The sequence below is a fragment of the Sminthopsis crassicaudata genome, chromosome 4 (assembly GCF_048593235.1).
Source record: "Sminthopsis crassicaudata isolate SCR6 chromosome 4, ASM4859323v1, whole genome shotgun sequence".
In the NCBI taxonomy this organism is placed as follows: Eukaryota; Metazoa; Chordata; class Mammalia; order Dasyuromorphia; family Dasyuridae; genus Sminthopsis; species Sminthopsis crassicaudata.
Window position 1 is genome coordinate 213394013 of NC_133620.1, and position 22297 is coordinate 213416309.

Consider the following 22297-nt stretch of genomic DNA (forward strand, 5'->3'; position numbering starts at 1 on the left):
TACATTTTATATGTATTACAATATAACCTAGATACAATATATGTGTGTAAATCGAATTTTCTTGTTGCATGTTAAGTATTAGATTCTGAAAGTATAAGTAACCTGGGTAGATAGACAGTAGTGCTAACAATTCACATTCACTTCCCAGTGTTCCTTCTCTGGATGTAGTTGTTTCTGTCCATCATTGATCAACTGGAAGTGAGTTGGATCTTATTTATGTTGAAGGATATCCACTTCCAACAGAATACATCTTCATACAACATTGAAGTGTACAGTGATCTTCTGGTTCTATTCATTTCATTCAGCATCAGTTGATGTAAGTCTCCCCAAGCCTCTCTGTATTCCTCCTTCTGGTCATTTCTTACAGAGCAATAATATTCCATAACCTTCATATACCATAATTTACCCAACCATTCTCCAATTGATGGACATCCATTCATCTTCCAGTTTCTAGCCACTACGAAAATAGCTGCCACAAACATTTTGGCACATACAGGTCTCTTTCCACTCTTTAGTATTTCTTTGGGATAAAAGCCCAATAGCAGCAATGGTGGATCAAAGGGTATGCACAGTTTGATAACTTTTTGGATATAGTTCCAAATTGTTCCCTAGAATGGCTGGATTCTTTCACAACTCCACCAATAATGTATTAGTGTCCCAGTTTTCCCACATCCCCTCCAACATTCATCATTATTTGTTCCTGTCATCTTAGCCAATCTGACTGGTGTGTAGTGGTATCTCAGAGTTGTCTTAATTGCATTTCTCTGATCAGTAGTGATTTGGAATACTCCTTCATTTGAGTGGATATAATTTCACTTTCATCATCTGAGAATTGTCTGTTAATATCCTTTGACCATTTATCAATTGGAGAATGGTTTGATTTCTTATAAATTAGGGTCAGTTCTCTATATATTTTGTAAATGAGACCTTTGTCAGAACCTTTCCTTTTAAAAATATTTTCCCAATTTGTTACTTCCCTTCTAATCTTGTTTGCATTAGTATTGTTTGTACAGAAACTTTTTAGTTTGATGTAATCAAAATCTTCTATTTTGTGATCAATAATGATCTCTAGTTCTCCTCTCGTAATAAATTCCTTCCTCCTCCACAGGTCTGAGAGGTAGACTATCTTCTGTTCCTCTAATCTATTTATTATCTCACTCTTTGTGCCTAAGTCATGGACCCTTTTTGATCTTATCTTGGTATATGGTGTTAAGTATGGATCCATATCTAATTTCTGCCATACTAATTTCCAGTTTTCCCAACAGTTTTTTCCAAATAATGAATTTTTGTCCCTAATGTTGGTATCTTTGGGTTTATCAAAGACTAGCTTGCTATAGATGTACCCTTTTTTGTCCTTTGTATCTAATCTGTTCCACTGATCGACCAGTCTATTTCTTAGCCAATATCAAATGGTTTTGGTGAGCTGCTATATAATATAGCTTTAGATCAGGTAGACCACCTTTATCTGACTTTTTTTTTCCTTAGTTGCCTTGCAATTCTCGACCTTTTATTCTTCCATATGAATTTTGTTGTTATTTTTTCAAGGTCATTAAAATAGTTTCTTGGGAGTCTGATTGGTATAGCACTAAATAAATAGATTAGTTTGGGGAGTATTGCCATCTTTATTATATTTGCTCAGCCTATCCAAGAGCACTGAATGTCTTTCCAATTATTTAAATCTGACTTTATTTTTGTGGCAAGTGTTTCGTAATTTTTCTCATATAATTCCTGACTTTTCTTTGGTAGATGGATTCCCAAATACTTTATACTCTCAACATTTGTTTGGAATGGAATTTCTCTTTGTATCTCTTGCTGTTGCATTTTGTTGGTGATATATAAAAATGCTGAGGATTTATGTGGATTTATTTTGTATCCTGCCACTTTGCTAAAATTCTAAATTATTTCTAATAGCTTTTTAGCAGAGTCTTTGGGGTTCTCTATGTATACCATCATGTCATATGCACAGAGTGATAGTTTGATTTCCTCGTTTCCTACTCTAATTCCTTGAATCTCTTTCTTGGCTCTTATTGCCGAAGGTAGAATTTCTAGTACTATATTGAATAGTAATGGGGATAGTGGGCAACCTTGTTTCACTCCTGATCTTACTGGGAAAAGTTGCAGTTTATTTCTATTGCATATTATGCTTACTGAAGGTCTTAAATATATGCTCCTGATTATTCTAAGGAATAGTCCATTTATTCCCATATTCTCAAGCGTTTTTAGTAGGAATGGATGTTGGATTTTGTCAAATGCTTTTTCTGCATCTATTGAGATGATAATATGTTTTTTATTAATTTGATTATTAATATGGTCAATTATACTAATAGTTTTCCTAATAATAAACCAGCCCTGCATTCTTGATATAAATCCTATTTGATCATAGTGTATTATCCTGGGGATGATTTTCTGAAGTCTTTTTGCTAATATCTTATTTAACATTTTAGCATCAATATTCATTAAGGAAATTGGTCTATGGTTTTCTTTCTCAGTTTTTGATCTACCTGGTTTAGGTATCAGTACCATGTCTGTGTCATAAAAGGAGTTTGGTAGGACTCCTTCATCCCCTATTTTTTCAAATAATTTATATAACATTGGGGCTAATTGTTCTTTAAATGTTTGGTACAATTCACATGTAAATCCATCTGGTCCTGGGGATTTTTTTCTGGGGAGTGGATTAATAGCTTGTTCTATTTCTTTTTCTGAAATGGGACTATTTAAGCAATTTATCTCCTCCTCTGTTAATCTAGGAAGTCTATATTTTTGGAGGAAGTCCTCCATTTCACTGAAGTTATCAAATTTATTGGCATAAAGTTGGGCCTTCTTCTCAGATCACAATGCAATAAAAGCTACATTCAGTAAAAAGTTAGGGGTAAATAGACCAAAAAGTAATTGGAAAATGAACAATCTCATCTTAAAGAATGACTGGGTGAAACAGCAAATTATAGAAACAATTAATAATTTCACCTAAGATAATGACAATGATGACACATCATACCAAAGTCTGTGGGATGCAGCTAAAGCAGTAATAAGGGGAAATTTTATATCTTTAGAGGCTTATTTGAAGAAAATAGAGAAAGAGAAGATTAAGGAATTGGGCTTAAACTTAAAAGGCTAGAAAAAGGCTAAAATTATAAAACCCCCAACCAAAAATTAAACTTGAAATACAAAAATTAAAAGGAGAAATCAATAATATTGAAAGTAAAAAAACTATTGAATTAATAAATAAAACCAAGTTGGTTTTATGAAAAAGCCAATAAAATAGATAAACCTTTGGTAAATTTGATCAGAAAAAAGAAAGAGGAAAATCAAATTGTTAGTCTTACAAATGAAAAGGGGACTCTTTCCACCAATGAAGAGGAAATTAGAGAAATAATAAGGAGTTACTTTGCCCAACTTTATGCCAATAAATTTGATAACTTAAGTGAAATGGATGACTTCCTCCAAAAATATAGGCTCCCTAGATTAACAGAGGAGGAGATAAATTGCTTAAATAGTCCAATTTCAGGAAAAGAAATAGAACAAGCTATTAATCCACTCCCCAGGAAAAAATCCCCAGGACCAGATGGATTTACATATGAATTCTACCAAACATTTAAAGAACAATTAGCCCCAATGTTATATAAATTATTTGAAAAAATAGGGGATGAAGGAGTCCTACCAAACTCCTTTTATGACACAGACATGGTACTGATACCTAAACCAGGTCGATCGAAAACTGAGAAAGAAAATTATAGACCAATTTCCTTAATGAATATTGATGCTAAAATCTTAAATAAGATATTAGCAAAAAGACTTCAGAAAATCATCTCCAGGATAATACATTATGATCAAGTAGGATTTCTTCCAGGAATGCAGGGCTGGTTTAATATTAGGAAAACTATTAATATAATTGACCATATTAATAATCGAATCAACAGATGCAGAAAAAGCATTTGACAAAATCCACCATCCATTCCTACTAAAAACTCTTGAGAGTATAGGAATAAATGGACTATTCCTTACAATAATCAGGAGCATATATTTAAGATCGTCAGTAAGCATAATATGCAATAGAAATAAACTACAACCTTTCCCGGTAAGATCAGGAGTGAAACAAGGTTGCCCACTATCACCATTACTATTCAATATAGTACCAGAAACGCTAGCCTCGGCAATAAGAGCCGAGAAAGAGATTCAAGTAATTAGAGTAGGAAATGAGGAAATCAAACTATCACTTTTTGCAGATGACATGATGGTATACTTAGAGAACCCCAAAGACTCTGCTAAAAAGCTACTAGAAATAATTCAGAATTTTAGCAAAGTGGCAGGATACAAAATAAGTCCACATAAATCCTCAGCATTTTTATATATCACCAACAAAATGCAACAGCAAGAGATACAAAGAGAAATTCCATTCCAAACAAATGTTGAGAGTATAAAGTATTTGGGAATCCATCTACCAAAGAAAAGTCAGGAATTATATGAGAAAAATTACAAAACACTTGCCACAAAAATAAAGTCATATTTAAATAATTGGAAAGACATTCAGTGTTCTTGGACAGGCCGAGCGAATATAATAAAGATGACAATACTCCCCAAACTAATCTATTTATTTAGTGCTATACCAATCAGACTCCCAAGAAACTATTTCAATGACCTAGAAAAAATAACAACAAAATTCATATGGAAGAATAAAAGGTCGAGAATTGCCAGGGAACTAATGAAAAAAAAAACTCAGAGGAAGGTGGTCTAAGTGTACCTGATCTAAAGCTATATTATATAGCAGCAGTCACCAAAACCATTTGATATTGGCTAAGAAATAGACCAGTAGATCAGTGGAACAGATTAGATACAAAGGACAAAAAAGGGTACATCTATAGCAATGTAATCTTTGACAAACCCAAAGATACCAACATTAGGGACAAAAATTCATTATTTGGAAAAAACTGTTGGGAAAACTGGATGTTAGTATGGCAGAAATTAGATATGGATCCACACTTAAAACCATATACCAAGATAAGATCAAAAAGGGTCCATGACTTAGGCATAAAGAGTGAGATAATAAATAGATTAGAGGAACAGAGGATAGTCTACCTCTCAGACTTGTGGAGGAGGAAGGAATTTATGACCAGAGGAGAACTAGAGATCATTATTGATCACAAAATAGAAGATTTTGATTACATCAAACTAAAAAGTTTCTGTACAAACAATACTAATGCAAACAAGATTAGAAGGGAAGTAACAAATTGGGAAAATATTTTTAACAGCAAAGGTTCTCACAAAGGTCTCATTTCCAAAATATATAGAGAACTGACCCTAATTTATAAGAAACCGAACCATTCTCCAATTGATAAATGGTCAAAGGATATGAACAGACAATTCTCAGATAAAGAAATTGAAACTATATCCACTCATATGAAAGAGTGTTCCAAATCACTACTGATCAGAGAAATGCAAATTAAGACAACTCTGAGATATCACTACACACCTGTCAGATTGGCTAAGATGACAGGAACAAATAATGATGAATGTTGGAGGGGATGTGGGAAAACTGGGACACTAATACATTGTTGGTGGAGTTGTGAAAGAATCCAGCCATTCTGGAGAGCAATTTGGAATTATGCCCAAAAAGTTATCAAACTGTGCATACCCTTGGACCCAGCAGTACTACGACTGGGCTTATATCCCAAAGAAATACTAAAGAGTGGAAAGAGACCTGTATGTGCCAAAATGTTTGTGGCAGCTCTTTTCGTAGTGGCTAGAAACTGGAAGATGAATGGATGTCCATCAGTTGGAGAATGGTTGGGTAAATTATGGTATATGAAGGTTATGGAACATTATTGCTCTGTAAGAAATGACCAGCAGGAGGAATACAGAGAGGCTTGGAGAGACTTACATCAACTGATGCTGAGTGAAAAGAGCAGAACCAGAAGATCACTGTACACTGCAACAACAATACTGTATGAGGATGTTTTCTGATGGAAGTGGAAACCTTCAACATAAAGAAGAGCCAAATCACTTCCAATTGATCCATGATGGATTGAGGTAGCTACACCCAGAGAAGAAACACTGGGAAGTGAATGTAAATTGTTAGCACTATTATCTGTCTGCCCAGGTTATTTATAACCTTCAGAATCTAATGCTTATTGTGCAACAAGAAAATGGTATTTACACACATGTATTGTATCTTGGTTATATTGTAACACATGTAAAATGTATGGGATTGCCTGTCATCAGGGGGATGGAGTGGAGGGAGGGGGGGATAATTTGGAAAAATGAATAAAAAAAATTTTAAAAAAAGATAAAAATGATAAATAAATAAAAAAAGACACAGATGTAAAGTTGGAAAGTACCATAAAAACCACTAAGCCTAAATTTATTTTATAGATGAGAATCCTAAGGCTGAGAAAAATTAGAGTATTTCCTCAGAGTCATACAATTAGTAAGTATTGTTAATTCAATCACTCCCAAATTTTCATAATCCTTTTGGGGAGTTTTCTTGGCAAACATATTTGCATAATTTGTTATTTCCTTCTTTGGTTCATTTTATAGATGAGGAAAATGAGTCAAACAATGTTAAGTGACTTCCCTAGAGTCACACAGCTGATAAATGTCTGAAGCCAGATTTCAACTCATGTCTTCCTGATTTTGGATCTGACACTCTATCCACTGTACCACCTTCCTGTTCTTAAACAATAAATATCTGAGACAATATTTGAATGTCTTTTTTTTTTCTAAGACTAGAAGTCTAACTTATGTACCTATATGAAAAAGTAAAGCTGCAAAACCATCTTTAAAAATGTTCTCATCCTATGATAGCAATCACAGTGATTGCTTAGTAATATGGTGATCCAGGACAATTCCAATATGATGGCGATGGAAAATGCTATCTGCATATGGAGAAAAAATTATGGAGACTAAATTAAGATTGAAGTACACTATTTTAAATATTTTTATTTTTGATTTGTTCTTTTCTTTCTCTTGTTTTTTCTCTTTTCTTTTGATTCTTCTTTTCCAACATTTCTAATATGGAAATATGTTTAAAATGATTGTACATGTAAAACCTATATCAGATTGCTTGCTGTCTTGGAGAGGGGGAAGGGAAGAAAAGGAATGAGAAAAAATTCGCAACTCAAAATCTTAACAAAAATGAATGCTGGAAACTATTTTTATGTGTAATTGGGAAAAATAAAATACTTTTTAAAAAGTTATATAATAGAAATTGCTATAACATTGCCCTCATTTTTAAGACCAGTGATTTTCCCTGACATATATAAGGAGAAAAGAATGGGGTAGGGGAGGCTTTAATAAATTTCATTTAAACATAAAGTAATGTGTATGGTTTACTTTGTTTACTGAACTAGCAAGGAAACTCATCAGAGGAAGCATTTGCTACCAAATGAAAGAAGTGAACTGGGTAGCATATACTGATCAAAACCCCTCATTTTTAAATTCCTTTAAACTGGAAGAACCTTAACTCCAATTGCTAGTGAATGAATGACCTTACTGTCATTTAGTCTCCAATGTCAGATGAGAAAATTGAGACTAAGAAATTTTAAATAATTTGCATAACATCATACAAGTAATAAATGCCAAAGCTGATGCAAGAAGATGGTTTGGGAAACTATTTAATCGATCATAAGAGTCTGAAATAGGATGATGGTCATATGACAGGTGAAAGGGGGATGAAGGGAAGAGATATTGTGTAGATAAAATGCCAATTATGATATAATGAAAATTGGGAGAGAATTTGGAGATAAAAAAATAGATACACAGAAAGTTCATCATGAAATATGGAAGGATGAACATAAAAAAAATTTATTGGCATAAAGTTGGGCAAAGTAACTCCTTATTTCTCTAATTTCCTCTTCATTAGTGGAAAGATCCCCCTTTTCATTTTTAAGATTAACAATTTGATTTTCCTCTTTCCTTTTTCTGATCAGATTTACCAAAGGTTTATCTATTTTATTGGCTTTTTCATAAAACCAACTCTTGGTTTTATTTATTAATTCAATAGTTTTTTTACTTTCAATATTATTGATTTCTCCTTTTAATTTTTGTATTTAAAGTTTGGTTGGGGGTATTTAATGTGGTCTTTTTCTAGCTTTTTAAGTTGCAGGCCCGATTAGTTAATCTTCTCTTTCTCTATTTTGTTCAAATAAGCCTCTAAAGATATAAAATGTCCCCTTATTACTGCTTTAGCTGCATCCCACAGATTTTGGTATGATGTCTCATCATTGTCATTATCTTGGGTGAAATTATTAATTGTTTCTATAATTTGCTGTTTCACCCAGTCATTCTTTAAAATGAGATTATTCAGTTTCCAATTACTTTTTGGTCTATTTACCCCTAACTTCTTACTGAATGTAGCTTTTATTGCATTGTGATCTGAAAAGAAGACATTTATTATTTCTGCCTTCCTACATTTAATTTTGAGATCTTTATGTCCTAATATATGGTCAATTTTTGTATAGCATCCATGAACTGCTGAGAAGAAAGTATATTCCTTTCTATCGCCATTCAGTTTTCCCCAAAGGTCTATCATACTTTGTTTTTCTAATGTTCTATTTACTTTTTAAATTTCTTTCTTATTTGTTTTGTGGTTTGATTTGTCTAAATCTGAGAGTGCAAGGTTGAGATCTCCCACTATTATAGTCTTACTGTCTATTTCTTCTTGCAATTGTCTTAACTTTTCCTTTAGAAAGTTAGATGCTATACCACTTAGTGCATATATGTTTAATATTGATATGGTTTCATTGTTTATGCTACCTTTTAGCAGGATATAGTTTCCTTTCTTATCTCTTTTAATGAGATCAACTTCTGCTTTTGCTTGATCTGAAATAAGGATGGCTACCCCTGCTTTTTTGGTTTTACTTGAAGCATAATAGATTCTGCTCCAACCTTTTACCTTTACTCTGTATGTATCTCCCTGCTTTAAGTGTGTCTCCTGTACACAACATATTGTAAGTTTCTGACTTTTTGATCCAGTCTGCTATCCATCTCCGTTTGATGGGAGAGTTCATCCCATTCACATTTACAATTAAAATTACTAATTCTGTAATTCCTGCCATCATATTATCCCCCAGATTATGCTTTTTCCCTTGACCCCCCTGAACCCCTTCCCCAATATTTAATTTATAGACCCAACTTGTGACACACAGCCCTCCCTTTTTTAGTATCCATCCCCCCTCCTTTCAAGTCCCATTCCTTATTCCCCTTTTCTTTTTCCATTTTCCTCTCCCCCCTTTTAATGAGGTGAGAAAGAATTCTCTGAAAAACAAATATGTCAATTATTTACTCTTTCAGCCTCTTCTGATGAGAGTAAGATTCATACAATGTTTCTTGCCCTCTCTAAATTCCCTCAGATATGGTGTATTTTCTATGCCTGTTCCTGGGATGTAGTTTCCCTCTTTTATCACTCCTTCCCCTTTTTCTGATACTATCCCCTTCACTTTCCTACTCCCCCATTTTTAAATATCAATAAAATCTAATTATCCATGTGGACTTTCTATATATCCTCAACAGAGCTACAGTTCTCAAGAGTTCTGTGTACCTTTTTCTGTTTCTCTTCAGTCTTGTGGATGTAGATCAATTTTTTTGTTTAAGTCTGGTTTTTTTTCTTAGAAACATATGGAATTCCTCTGTTTCATTGAATGATCATCTTCTTCCATGGAAAAAAAATGCTAAACTTAGTTGGGTAGTTTATTCTTGGTTGCAATCCTTGATAATTTGCCTTTTGGAATATCAGGTTCTTGGCCCTTTGATCTTTTAATGTGGAGGCAGCCAGATCTTGAGTGACCCTTATTGTGACCCCTTGATATTTGAATTGCTTTTTTCTAGCTGCTTGCAGTATTCTTTCCTTTGTGTGGTAATTCTGCAGCTTAGCCACAATATTCCGTGGTGTTCTTTTTTTAGAGTCTTTTTCAGAAGGTGTTCGATGAATTCTTTCAATGCCTATTTTCCCTTCTGTTTCTATTATCTCTGGACAGTTTTTTTGATGATTTCCTGTAAAATAAAATCTAGGCCCTTTTTTTGGTCATAGTTTTCAGGAAGTCCAATGATCCTCAGACTATCTCTCCTCAATCTATTTTCCATGTCTATAGATTTTCCCAGTAAGTATTTGATGTTATTCTCCAGCTTTTCATTTTTTTTTTTTTTATTTTGTTTTGTTTTGTTTGACTGATTCTTGGTTTCTCAATGAATCATTCATTTCTATTTTTTCCGTCCTGATTTTTAAGGAGTTATTTTCTTCATTCATATTTTTTAGTTCTTTTTGTATATGCCCAATTGAGTTTTTAAATGAATTATTTTTCTCTATTGAATTTTTTTCCATTTCCTTAATTTTTTTAGAGAATTATTTTCTTTTTCCAATTCAGAAATTCTATTTTCTTGAGACATTTTTATCTTTTCCAATTCAGAAATCCTACATTTTTGAGAATTTTTTATCTTTTCCAATTCAGACATCCTACTTTCCTGTGATTTTTTAACCTTTTCTAATTCACAAATTTTCTTTCCCTGCATCTCCTGTGAATTCTTTCTTTTTTCCAACTCATATTTCAGAAGGTTGTTATTCTCTATCATAGCTTCTCTTTCCTTTCCCCATTTTTCTTCAAACTCTCTTAATTTTTTAATAGTCTTTTCTAGGAGAGAGTTATGTGATGGGGGGCAGATATCGTTCCCCTTTGGGCTGTTATCTGCTGACTCTCTGCTATTATCTTCCTAGGGGTTGGATACCCACTCTTTCTCTATGTAGAAGGAATCAATGATTCTTTTTAGCTTTTTACTCATATTTAAAAAATCTTTTGGAATCAGTTCTTGGGGTAAGAAATTATTTATTTATTTCTTTACCAGATTCCTCACAGACCAGATGGATGCAGTGGCTCCTGTGCCTGAGCTAAGAGAGAGCTCTGGGAGAGAGTTCCCCTCCCCCTCCCTGGAAGAGTCTCAGAGGTGATTAGTAGAGCTGTGCCTGAACTATGAGGGTTGCCCAGTGAAGGACCCCCACTGTGTGTCCTAGACACTTCCCTGAGGTTTAAGACTGAACAGTAAAGGGGATACAAAGCCCAGCCAATGCGTCTTGTGGGGCGTGGATATCAGCAGCTGATGTGAAAAGCCCCTGCACTCAAACTGGAAGTGTCTGCCCAGAAACTGTGGTCCCTATTTCAAAGGTTCTGCTTCTCTGGGACTTCTGTGGCTGAGTTCCACAGCCTCCAGCCAAGCCAGGCACTATGTGAATTATATGTTGCCTTGGGCTGTGTCCCCACTTTTCAAGCTCTTTACTAACCCAAGGTGAAGTCCCGGCCCACAGATGGAGGCTTCACCACTGTGCCAAGATCTGTTAGGTCACTTCCAGATTGGGGTGGTTCTAGGATCTGGCTTTATATTTTAAAGTGGCTTGATTTCTCTTCTGAGCTGCTGTTTTATAAGCAGAGAAGAGCTATCAGCCTGTGCCAGATTCTTCAATCTCAGTGGCTTCTCTGATCCCAGAGTATACCCCAGCTCGATCGGCACAGTGTGCTAGCATCTCACGCTGTCTGTGCTGGCCTTTTTTTTTCCTCCCCTGGGAACCGACCTTTTCTGTTGAAACTTCAGATTCTCTTCAGCTGGTAAGTTGTGCTTCTAGTCCTTGTGGTTTCTATCAGTCCAGCGTTATTTTTGAGGCTGATTTTAGTAATTGGTATTGAGGGAAGAAGGGAGCTCACAAAATTGCATGTATCTTCTCCACCATCTTGGCTCCACCCCCATTTGCATTGTTTTAATTAATTCCCTTAAAATTTTGACTTTTAATTCTTCCAGAAAAACTTCATTATTATTTTTTCTACCTCTATCACATAATTTCTTGGGAGTTTTATTAGTATGACTCTGAATAAGTAGAATAATTTAGATAATACTGTCATTTTTATTGTATTAGCTTGGCCTACCCATGATCACTTGGTATTTTTCTAATTAATTAGATCTAACATAATTTATCAGGAAAGTGTTTTGCAATTTTATTCATATAATTTCTGACCTTGCCTTGGCAGGTAGACTCCCAACTATTTTATATTATCCACAGTTATATTAAATGCAATTTCCCTTTGTGTTTCTTGCTACTGGACTTTGTTGGTAATATATAAAATGCTGATGATTTCTGTAGATTTATTTTGTATCCTGCAACTTTGCTATAGTTGTAAATTGTTTTTAGCAGTTTTTAGTTTATTCTCCAAGTATACCATCATATCATCTGCAAAAGAGTGGTAATTTCATTTCTTCATTACTCACTTTAATTCCTTTAATTTCTTTTTCTTCACTTATTGCTAAAAAATTTTCAAAGACAATATTGAATAGTAAGGGTGATAGTGGCAACCTTGTTTCACCATTGATCTTACTGGGTCTAGTTCTAGTTTATCTTCATCAAACAGGATGCCAATTGAGGTTTTTAAATAGATGTTACTGATCATATTATGGAAAAATCCATCTACTCCTATACTCTCTAGTGTTTTTAAGGGGAATGATTGGTAGATTTTTTCAAATACTTTTTTCTGCATCTCTTGAATTAATCATGTGTTTTATTGTTAGTTTCTTTATTCATATAGTCAATTATTCTTATAGTTTTCCTAATATTAAACTAGTTCTGCATTCCTGGAATCAATCTTACTTGGTCGTAATGCATTATGCTGGAGATAACCTGCTGTAATCTTTTTATTAGTATTTTATTTAAGATTTTGGTATCAATATTCTTTAGGAAAATTGATCTATAATGTTCTTTCTCTTATTTGACCCTATCTGGTTTTGGTATCAGCCCAATATTTGTTTCATAGCAATAATTTGGTAGACTTCTTTCCCTATTTTTCCAAATAGTTTGCATTGTATTGGTATTGATTGTTCTTTAAATATTTTTTTAGAATTCACATGTAAAAGCTTTTGACAAAACATAGCACCCATTCCTAGTAAAAAAAAAAAAAAAAACAACAACAACAACAAAACAAAACACCAGAGTCCATAGAGATAAATGGAACTTTCCTTAAAATAATAAACAATATCTATTTAAAATCAACAGCAAGTATTATTTATAAAGGAGAGAAGCTGGGCATGTTCCCAATAAGATTAGGATGAAACACCCATTATAACCACTATTATTTAACATTGTACTAGAAATGTTGGCTTTAGCAATAAGAAAAGAAAAAAAAAATTAAGGGAATTAAAATAGACAATGGGGAAATAAAACTATCATTCTGCAGATGCTATGAGGTGTAATTAAAGAATCTTAGAAAATCATCCAAAAATCTACTAGAAACAACAACTTTAGCAAAGTGGCAGGATATAAAATAAATCCAAACCAAATTATAAGCATTTATATGCTATATATATATATCTGACAAATTCCATTAGCAGGAGATAGAAAAATTCCATTTAAAATTACACTAATAAATATAGATATAAACAACTGGAAAAAACATTCGTTGATCATTGGTAGACTGAGCTAATAAAAATAAAAATTATAATTCTGCCTAAATTAGTCTACTTGTTCAATGCTATACCAATCAAATTGCCAAAATTATTTTATAGAACAATAACAAAAATCATCTGGAAGAACAAAAGGTCAAGAATATCTAGATTTTTTTTTTAGGAGTAGCAAACTTAAAATTATATTATAAAGCAACAGTCATTAAAATCACATGGTACTTGAATGAAACAAGTAGAACTGGGAATATGTTATACATAATAGCAAAAATATGCAATGGTCAACTATGAAAGACTTTGCTCTTTTCAGTGGTTCAGTGATTCAAAGCAATCCCGGTAGACTTTAAACCGAAAATGTCATCTGCATCCAGAAAAAGACTGAGACTGAATGTAAATCAACTCATGCCATGTTCTCTTCTTTTTTCTGTTTTTTTTTTTTTTTTCTTTAATATCTCTCATGGTTTTTCCCTTTTGCTGTGATTTTTCTCTCCCAACGTAATTCATAAAGGAATGTGTGTTAAAATAAGTTTTAAAAAGACAAAAAAAAAATCATTTGGTACTGGCTAAGAAATAGAGTAATGGATCAGTAGAACACATTAGATACAGATAACACAATAGTCAAGATATATAATAATACAGTATTTGATAAACACTCAAACTCCAGCTTCTGGAATAAGATCTCACTATTTAACAAAATTTTCTGGGAAAACTGAAAAATAATGTCAGAAACTTAGCACAGACCTACATCTCACACTTATACCAAAATAAGGTCAAAATGGGTATATGATTTGGGTATAAAATATCATACAATAAACAACTTAGGCAAAATGGGGTAATTTACCTATCAGATCTTTGGAAAAGGGAGGCATTTATGACCAAAGAAGAATTGAAAGACAGTATTAAAGGAAAATGGACAACTTTGATTACATTAAATTAAAAAAAAAAAGTTTGCACTAACAAAACCAAGAGAAAAAAGACTAAAAAGGAAGTGCAAAGCTGGGAAAAAATCTTTACAACAGTGTTTTTTGATATATTTTGAAACTATATAAAGAATTGTGTCAAATTCATAAAAAAAACCAAGTCATTTCTCAACTGATATATGGTCAAAGGATATGAACAGACAGTTTTTAGATGATGAAATTAAAGCCATATATAGTAAAATGAAAAAAAATGCTTTAAATCACTATTAATTAGACAAGTGCAAGTTAGAACAATGCTGAGGCACCACCTCACACTTTTCAGATTGGTTAAGATGACAGGAAAAGATAATAAATCTTGAAGAGGATGTGGGAATACTGATACACTAATGTATTATTGGTAGAACTGTGGAGAGCAATCTGAAACTATGCCCAAAAGGCTATCAAATTATGCATGTTCTTTGATCCAGAAGTATCACCACTTCGTCTATATCCCAAGGAAATAATATAAAAGGGAAAAGAACCCACATATGCAAAAATGTTTATAAAGGCTCTTTTTTTGGTAGCAAAGAAATGAAAAATGAGTAGATGACCATCAGTTTGGGAATGGCTGAATAAATTATGGAATAGGAAGGTAATGGAACATAATTTTCCTATAAAATGATGAGCAAGCTGATTTTAGAAAGGGCTGGAAACATTTACATGAACTGATGCTGAGTGAAACAAGCAGAACCATGAATATATTGTACAGAATAATAGCAAGAATATGCAATGATCAACTATAATATATTTGGTTCTTCTTCTTGGTTCCAAAGCAATCCCAATAGATTGGGCAGAAAATACCATATGCATCCAGAAAAAGAACTATGGAGATTCAATGCAAATCAATCGATGCTATATTCACTTCCTTATTTCTGTTTTGTTTTGTTTTTTCTCTTTCCATTATTTTTTCCCTTTTGCTATGATTTTTCTCTCCCAATATGATTCATGTAGCAATATGTATTTTAAAAATAAATGAACAATAAATGCTTTAATCATTTAAAGAATAAAGTATCAACTTCCTCTGTAAAGGGCTGAAACTCTTGAGTTAATGCACTGAGGCCAGACAACTGAATTCTTAAGGCTAATTACTGATTGGACAATACTCTATTAGAATATGCTTGGAAAATGGCCCTTCTCACTATCCTGTGTTGACCCAATCTTTTGATGTATACAAAGAATTGTAGGAGGGACTAGGGGGTGGAGTAAAACTAGTTAGAGTCACTTCTGGTCAGGAGACTAAGAGGTGAGGTTGCAGAGATCCTGAACATCCATTCCCTTCACTTTTATCACTAAAGACCAAGAATAAAGACCAAGGACTTTTGCTTATCCTACTCTGGCTGATTGTAAGGTATCTAGGGTGCTAATGCGGTCATCCCACTCCTCTCCAAAATAAAGAAAAATTACTGCTTCAATATACAAATATGTTAATCATTAACAAGTGAATTAAGTGAGAAGATAAATGGTTAAAGACAGTTCATAGGAAGAGGGAAGATGATTAAATGGTTTAATACCCTTTCCCTATTTCCCTTGAATTTCAGCTTAAAAATGGCAATAGCAAATAGATATGAGTTCCCAATCAGGATTCAGGAATCTGGCTTGCCCTGAATAAGATTTTGGAGATTGGAGATATAAATCTTTTCCTAAAAAGCTCTTTGATGATGAGTCCTAAGAGAATGATCTAGGAGTTGGGAAATAGATGTCTATAGCTTAGTATTAGAAATATATCTGTGCCAAACCCTCACAGAAAGTATTTGTATCACCAGCATTTATAGAGAGAAATTTTTCACTAGGGAATTCCTTATAGCAATGATATTGTATAATCAAATCCTATCATTATCCTTGTTGCCTGAATATCAAAAAAATATTGAAATACCATAAGTTACCTCTTAGAAGGTAGTTTTCACCATGCATAGGAAAACAGATAAGTTTTGTTTACAATAGCAGTTGCTGCATTTTTAGGCATCCAAAAGAATATTTTGTTTCCCTACATCTCATGTTATCAGTACTTCAACAATCAGTAAAGCTTAGTTTACTCTGGCTTTGTACTGCAGATATGGATCATAACTTTCACATGGCTGGCCCAGCAAACTGCTAAGAGATTTGGTGATAAGAAGCCTGGTTGCATTGATTCAGGCTTGGAAGCATCCTTTAAGATGTACCAATGTTGACCTGCAACACAGAAGGGTGGGTAATACTTTATCATAGTTGCTGCTAGCTTTTAAGATTGTGATGTGAGAATCATTTTTTATATATCTTCTTGCAGTGATCACGGGAAGTATAAAGTTTTCCCCTCTCTAACTCTCGTGTTCTTCATTCTAACCAATCTTCCAATCATTTCTAATCAATCAACCTTCCTGATCAGGTCTTTCAAATTAATTTTCTTCATTGTAAAGATAAGACCTTCTGCAGTTGTCTCTGAGTTGACCTAAATCCTTCTTTTAGAAAGAGAAAAACAGGTGGACTTCTGGCCAAGATGGCAGTGTGGAGGCAGACAGCTGCTTGAGCTCTGTTTTTTCTCTCAGGACTTACTACATGACAAGCCTCAGAATTAATGCTTGACTGGAAAAGAAACCCACAAATAACCAACAGAAGACATCCTTGAAATTCGCTACAGAAGGTCTGTGTTTGCTCAGGGGAGGAGATGAACAGACTGGGCACAGACTGAAGGCAGGCAGGGAGAGCAAGGCAGGCAGCTCACACAGTTCAGACCAGAGAGGGGAGGGGTAAGATCTTTTCCATTTCTTTGAAAAGACATTTACCCCAGTGTGGATGTTCCGGCTTGGCAGCAAGCCAGGAGCAGCTGAAAGGATGTAAACACCAGAGGTGAAGAATAAAACCCCTGGAAAGCTAGCATCTCTCAGGACCGGCCACTCCCACCGCCACTAAGAGTGATTCAGCTCATTCTTAGAACCTCAGAGCATAGACACAGCACAACCATCTCTGTCCTGTTAGTGCCTTGCTGTTATCTCCCCCAGTCTGTAGAGAAAGCCCGGTAACACAACCCAGCCCAATCACCCCCCCAAAAAAAAGAAAAAAAAAAAACAAAACAGACCAATTGTTTCTCTTGTCAATTTGTTTTCTTCGAATCCCATTCAGACAAAATGAATAAAAAATTTAAAAGAGCTCTAACCATTGACAGCTTCTGTATGGAGAGAGAGCAGACTTCAAACCCTGAGGAGACTGAAAGCAGATTGTCTCCAGATGAATCCCCTAAGGGGGATATGATCTGCTCCTCAATACATAAGACTCTCATAGAGGAAATCATAAAGGCTCTCACAAGAGAGCTAGAAGAGAAATGGGAAAAGGAAAGGGAAGCTTTTTGGAGAGACTTATATCAACTGATCATTATACACTTCAACAATGATACTGTATGAGGATGTATTCTGATGGAAGTGGATATCTTCAACATAGAGAAGAGCTAATCCAATTCCAATTGATCAATGATGGACAGAATCAGCTATACCCAGAAAAGGAACACTGGGAAATGAGTGTAAACTGAGAGCATTGGTTTTTTTGTTTGTTTGTTTGTTTTGTTTTGTTTTGTTTTGTTTTTCTTCCCAGATTATTTTTACCTTGAGAATACAATCCTTTCTTTGCAACAACAGCAACAACAACAATAACAAAAGTAAAGGGAAGCTTGGCAAGAGAGTCTGGAGAAGTCATCCAAGGCATTTAAACAGAGTGGATAAAGAAATGAAATCATTGAAAAACAAAGTTAGTGAATTATAAAAGATAAACAACTCCAAGGAAAACAGGAATAGTGATCTGGAAAAAGAAAACAGCTCTCTAAAAATAAAATTGAGGAAATAGAAGAAAAAAATCTCACTTAAAAACTCGATTGGACAATTACAAAAAGATATTTTAAAAAGTGAGTGAAGAAAATACATGATTGAAAATTAGACTCAAACAAGTACAAATGAATAACTCAAGAAGAAACAAAGAAGTAGTCAAGCAAAACCAGAAAAACGAAAAAATTGAAAAGAATGTCAAGTACCTTATTGGAAAAACAACAGACCTGGAAAACAGATACAAGAGAGACAATCTGAGAATAATCAGACTCCCTGAAAAATGTGAGGAAAAAGAGCCTGGACACTATTTTCCAGAAAATTATCAAAGAAAACTGCCCAGACGTTTTGGAAACAGAGGGTAAAATAGACATTGAAAAAAATCATCAATCACCTACTGAAAGGGACCCTAAAATCAAAACACCAAGAAATATAGTGGCCAAGTTCAAGAACCATCAGGCGAAGGAAAAAAAAAAAATATTGCAAGCTTGCTAGAAATGATCAACTCAGATATGGAGGAGCCACAATAAGGATAAACCAGGATCTAGTAGTGTCCACATTAAAAGAACGAAGGGCCTGGAATATGATATAATGAAAGGCTAAGGAACTTGGTACACAGCCAAGAATAACTTACCCAGCAAAAATGAGCATCCTTTTCCAGGGAAGAAGATGGACATTTAACAAAATAAATGAATTCCATCTATTTTTGATGAAAAAAACGGATCTACACAAAATGTTTGATCTTCAAATACAGAACTCAAGCGATTTCTAAAAAAGGTAAAAAGAAATCTTGAGAACTATATTTCTGCCATAAAGATATGTAAAGAACATATGTATAATTTGTCCTAGAAACTAGAGGTGGAAAGGAAATTCTATCATAATAAAGGGTAAAGTGGTGGTACTACATCTCATGAAGAGGCAAAGGTAACCTATTATATCTGAGAGAAAGAAAGGAGAGGGATGAACATAGTGTGTATCAATAAACATATTCGATTTATGGTGAAACTTCTTCCACTCTATTGAAAAGTGAGAGGGAAGGAGTAAGCTAAGGGGAAGGGAATACAGAAATTGTGAGAAAGGGGGTACAATAGGAAGAGGAACTTTAAACTGGGGGAGGGATACTAAAAAGGAGGGCTATGAAAAGCAAGTGGTGTTCACAAGTTTAATACTGGGTAGGGGGTTAAGAGGGAAGGAAAGGAGAAAAGCATAAGCAGGGGTTAACAGGATGGCAAGCAATATAGAATTAGTCATTTTAACCATAAATGTGAATGAGGTAAACCCCCTCATAAAGAGGAAGCAGTTATCAGACTAGATTAAAAAAAAGAATCCTACTATAAGTTGTTTATAGGAAACACACCTGTAACAGGGTGACACATTCAAAATAAAAGTAAAAGGGTGGAGCAGAATCTATTATGCTTCAGGTGAAGCCAAAAAAGCAGGGGTAGCCATCCTCATCTCTGATCAAGCAAAAACAAAAATTGATCAAATTAAAAGAGATAAGGAAGGGCATTATATCTTGTTAAAGGGTAGCATAGATAATGAAGCAGTATTAATATTAAACAAATAAGCACCAAGTGGTACAGCATCTAAATACTTAAAAGAGAAATTAAGAGAGCTGAAAAAAGAAATAGACAGCAAAACTATAATAGTGGGAGATCTCAACTTGCACTCTCAGAATTAGATAAATCAAAGCACAAAATAAATAAGAAAGACGTCAAAGAGGTAAATAGAATACTAGAAAAGTTTGATATGATAGATCTTTGGTGAAAGCTAAATGGAGACAGAAAGGAGAACACTTTCTTCTCAGCAGTTCATGGAACCTATAAAAAAATTGATTGTATACTAGAACATAAAAACCTCAAAATCAAATGCAGTAATGAAGGAATAGTAAGTACATCCTTTTCAGACCACAATGCAATGAAAAATTACATTTTATAAAAAGCCAGGGGAAAATAGACCAAAACATAATTGGAAACTAAGTAATCTTATACTAAAGAATGATTGGGTAAAACAGCAAATCATAGACATAATGAATAACTTCACCCAAGAAAATGAAAATAATGAGACATCATACCAAAATGTGTGGGATACAGCCAAAGCAGTAATAAGGGGAAGTTTTATATCTCTAGAGGCCTACTTGCATAAAATAGAGAAAGAGGTCAATGAATTGGGCTTACAACTAAAACTGCTAGAAGAGGAACACATTAAAAACTGCTAGAAAAACACGAAACTTGAAATTCTTAAATTAAACGGTGAGATTAATAAAATTGAAAGTTAAAAAAACAAACAAACAAACAAACAAAAAAAAGCTATTGTATTAATTAATAAAACTAAGAGTTGGTTCTATGAAAAAACCAACAAAATAGGCAAACCCTTAGTAAATCTGATTTAAAAAAGGAAAGAAGAAAAGCAAATTGTTAGTCTTAAAAATGAAAAGGTAGAACTCACCACTAATGAAGGGGAAATTAGAAAAATAGTTAGGAGCTACTTTGTTCAACTTCATGCCAATAAATTCAATAATTTAAATGAAATGGAAGAATACCTTCAAAATTATAGCTTGCCCAGATTAACAGAGGAAGAAGTAAATAGTCTAAATAGTCCCATTTCAGAAAAAGAAATAGAACAAGTTATTAACCAACTGCCTAAGAAAAAATCCCCAGGACCAGATGGATTTACATGTGAATTCTACCAAACATTTAAAGAACAACTAACTCCAATGCTATTTAAACTATTTGAAAAAATAGGGATTGATGGACTCCTACCAAATTCCTTTTATGACACAGACATGGTACTGATACCTAAACCAGATAGGCTGAAAACAGAGAAAGAAAATTATAGACCAATCTCCCTAATGAATATTGGTGCTAAAATCTTAAATAAAATATTAGCAAAAAGACTACAGAAAATCATCTCCAGGATAAATACAATATGACCAAGTGGGATTTATACCGGGAATGCAAGGCTGATTCAATATTAGGAAAACTATTAGTATAATTGACCATATTAATAACCAAATTAACAAAAACTATATAATAATCTCAATAGATGCATAAAACCATTTGATAAAATCCAACATCCATTCCTACTAAAAACACTTGAGAGTATAGGAATTAATTGACTATTCTTTAAAATAATAAGGAACATATAAAACTGTCATCAAATTAAAAAGCTTTTGCACAAACTAAACTAATGCAAACAAGATTAGAAGGGAAGTAAAAAATTGGGAAAACATTTTTACAGTTAAAGGTTCTGTTAAAGACCTCATCTCCAAAATATACAGAGAATTGACTCTAATTTATAAGAAATCATGCCATTCTCCAATTGATAAATGGTCAAAGGATATGAACAGACAATTCTCAGATGATGAAATTGAAACTATTTCCACTCATATGAAAGAGTGTTCCAAATCACTATTGATCAGAGAAATGCAAATTAACACAACTCTGAGATACCACTACACACCTGTCGTATTGGCTAAGATGATAGGAACAAATAATGATGAATGTTGGAGGGGATGTGGAAAAACTGGGACACTGATGCATTGTTGGTGGAGTTGTGAAAGAATCCAACCATTCTGGAGAGCAATCTGGAATTATGCCCAAAAAGTTATCAAACTGTGCACACCCTTTGACCCAGCAGTGCTACTACTGGGCTTATATCCCAAGGAAATACTAAAGAAGGAAAAGGGACCTGTATGTGCCAAAATGTTTGTGGCAGCCCTTTTCGTAGTGCCTAGAAACTGGAAAATGAACAGATGCCCATCAACTGGAGAATGGTTGGGTAAATTATGGTATATGAATGTTATGGAATATTATTGTTCTGTAAGAAATAACCAACAGGATGAATCCAGAGAGGCTTGGAGAGACTTACATCAACTGATGCTGAGTGAAATGAGCAGAACTAGGAGATCATTATACACTTCAACAATGATACTGTATGAGGATGTATTCTGATGGAAGCGGATATCTTCAACATAGAGAAGAGCTAATCCAATTCCAATTAATCAGTGATGGACAGAATCAGGACACCCAGAAAAGGAACACTGGGAAATTAGTGTAAACTGTTAGCATTTTTTGTTTTTCTTCCCAGAATATTTTTACCTATCGAATCCAATTCTTCCTTTGCAACAAC